The sequence below is a fragment of the Tupaia chinensis genome, unplaced genomic scaffold, assembly GCF_000334495.1.
Source record: "Tupaia chinensis unplaced genomic scaffold, TupChi_1.0 Scaffold142384_1, whole genome shotgun sequence".
NCBI lineage: Eukaryota > Metazoa > Chordata > Mammalia > Scandentia > Tupaiidae > Tupaia > Tupaia belangeri.
In genome coordinates, this window is record NW_006202232.1 from 144,577 (window position 1) to 144,811 (window position 235).

Genomic DNA, 235 nt, shown 5'->3' on the forward strand with positions numbered 1-235 from the left:
CACCCACTACTCCCAAACAGAGACTGTACCCCAGTAGACGACCACCTCTTCCCCCAGAGCAGACCTAGGGGGATGATCGGGCTTTGCCTCTCCAAACCGCCCCCAGCCCCGGGCCTCCTCTCTCCCAACACATAGCCAGTGAAGCCATGTCCCAGTCCTCCCCCACCTTAATCAGTCCAGACCCTCTCCGCCATCTCACTCTTCTTCACCACCTCAGAACCTCACCCCTCCCTCA